The following is a 2,405-nucleotide window of genomic DNA, read 5'->3' on the forward strand; positions in this document are numbered from 1 at the left end:
TTCCCTGCATATTTATGTTGTAAGTGTTCGTTTCTTCATGAACAATGTCATTAAATCTTTTGTTAATCCCAAGGAACCCTGAGGAGATCCCATGGGAATGAGAATGAAGCTAATATCATTGTTGAGTCCACCAGAGTTGGAAGATGAGCATGATGCCTGTGATTAGCAAACTCTACTGTTCATCTTCTCAAACGGTGCTAAGGGTCAGGAGGGGGCCACATATGGTGAATGGAGGGGGTTGATGGTTGTGGAATTTATGGCACAAAGGTACAATTGATTCAAAAAGATGGGGAAGGAGATGCTTCGCTTCTTCTGCATTGAAAGGTATGTGAAAAATTAATCCTAATCTTTATCAAGTTTTTCATAGAGTGTGCATGCAACGTGTTGTGTTTCTGTGTATATATATTTTAAGTTTGTGATTAAGTTTCCATTTCTAGATTTTGGTGGTAAAAAAAATATTAATCTCTTGCATTCATATATCTTGAGATATATCATATATATAATCTAAACTAAATGTGTATATGTTTGATGGTTTAATTTGCTATATATTGGGAGTTTTAGTTCTACACGTGAGATTGATTTGGTATGCAATGATAAAATTTGCACATAAGTTAACTTTGTGTGATGTTAAGGGAGGCATGGTTGAGGCCCTTAGCATTTACAAGAAGTGGAAAGGATAGCCTGAGGATATGACAGAGCCAGAGGATGTCATGATCGATCAACCATCCAATGTTTGCCCATTGAAGTATCTTTTCTCCTAAGCTCAAATCAATGTGGTTTGCTAAATGTCTAGGCTTTTACTTTCCAAATTCTAGGTAGAATACCTGATTCATTTTATGGGGTTTGGTTTGCTAAGGAGTGCCATAAAACCTTAGTACTCCTATGACACTTATTAGAAAAACCTTTATTTTATTACTTCTTCCATATCTGTTGCTTTAGAATTTTTTGGAAATGAGAATTTTTGTTGGAGATCAGTGATGGTCAATTCTTAGTTTATTTTCATTTTTTGGTTGTTTTCTTTTGCTGCATGGTTTAGGTTGGAAGTAGCTTGAGCTGGAGCCAAAATTATGTGGCTAAACACTTTCTTTTTTGATAATTCATTTCTAAAAAAATTATAATGTTATACTTTATGAACAATATTTTAAGTAGTTTAAATGTTAGGCTTAATTAAATATCTTAAATAGGAAGGAAATGGGAGAAGATGGATAAAAATGTTGATGCGGATATTGTGATTGTGGGAGCTGGTATATGTGGTCTTGCAACAGCCATTGCCTTTCACATGTTTTCTCTTTTTAGCTTCTTTTTTAATTCATACTCTAAAACTATTAATATTGCTAATTTTATGTCATTGGTGAATATTACAATTTATTATTCATAAAGTATTTTAGGAGTTGAATCATGATTTGATACATTAATTGTTTCTTCCATGGCATACAAGATTTAGTAATTTTTGCAACCATTAGAATAACATTAATGGTTTCTTCCATGGAATACCATTAGATTGATTTTGCAACCATTAGTAATTTTTGAGTTTCTATTTTTATTACTGGATTATGAATTTTGAATGACATGGTCTAGCATGTAATGCTTATATTTCTCTATTAAATATAATTTACACATCCAACCATAGTCATGATCTTAAGTCTCTTTATTTGATATTGGTCCCTTGTACGGTCTAGGGAAGGGAAGCATAGTGGTGTGATGTACATGGTATATATCATCCCTATTGACCTTTGATGTTCAAACTCTTTCTATTTAAATATCTATATTATTGATATATTAATTTGGTTATTGTTTTATTATTTAGACAGTTGCAGTTCTCATGAATCTAAAAGTAAATCCTAAAATTATAATTGATTTATAATTGTTGATTTTTATTAGCTGCCTTAATTCAATTTTATTGCCTTCATATAATTTTTCTCTCTCATATTATACCTTGAATTTCATAATATAATATTGTTTTCATTTATTTTTCAAAAATTATTAATTAACTCTAAGCATATTTTAATTTAGTCCAGGCACCGGATGTTGGAAGTGGTGATGCATCATCAAGTCAGAATATTATGGGATCAAGTGGAGGCAATAAGACAAGTTAGGATTGAAAGTGAAAGAATTTATATTTTGACAATGTAATTTACTTGTCGTTTGGATTAGTTTGACATTATTAACTTTGTTATCAATGAAGTCATCTTTTGATTATTATGTTTAGCAATTTTAATTATATTATGAAATTAGTTTTTGTTACAATTTAATTATATTATGAAATTTAATTATAATATGAAATTAAATAATATTATGAAATCAAATTATAAAATAGAATTAAATAAATTATTATAAATATTAAAAATAAAATTAAATATTTAATATTCGAATTATGACAGTTATAAAGTATAGTATAAATGTCA

General features: G+C 29.4%; 1 long non-coding RNA gene across 2 annotated transcripts; it reads left to right on the plus strand.

Moving 5' to 3' along the window:
• Positions 1 to 412: 412 nt before the first annotated feature.
• On the plus strand, positions 413 to 2,199 carry LOC137833149 (uncharacterized). 2 transcript variants are annotated; one of them, XR_011084689.1, is made up of 2 exons: positions 413 to 1,834; positions 2,014 to 2,199. It is a non-coding gene; the product is annotated as an uncharacterized lncRNA (long non-coding RNA). The 2 variants fall into 2 exon arrangements; XR_011084690.1 differs by having other exon boundaries at positions 2,019 to 2,199.
• Positions 2,200 to 2,405: the final 206 nt, after the last annotated feature.

Source organism: Phaseolus vulgaris, chromosome 11 (assembly GCF_000499845.2).
Source record: "Phaseolus vulgaris cultivar G19833 chromosome 11, P. vulgaris v2.0, whole genome shotgun sequence".
NCBI classification, from domain to species: domain Eukaryota; kingdom Viridiplantae; phylum Streptophyta; class Magnoliopsida; order Fabales; family Fabaceae; genus Phaseolus; species Phaseolus vulgaris.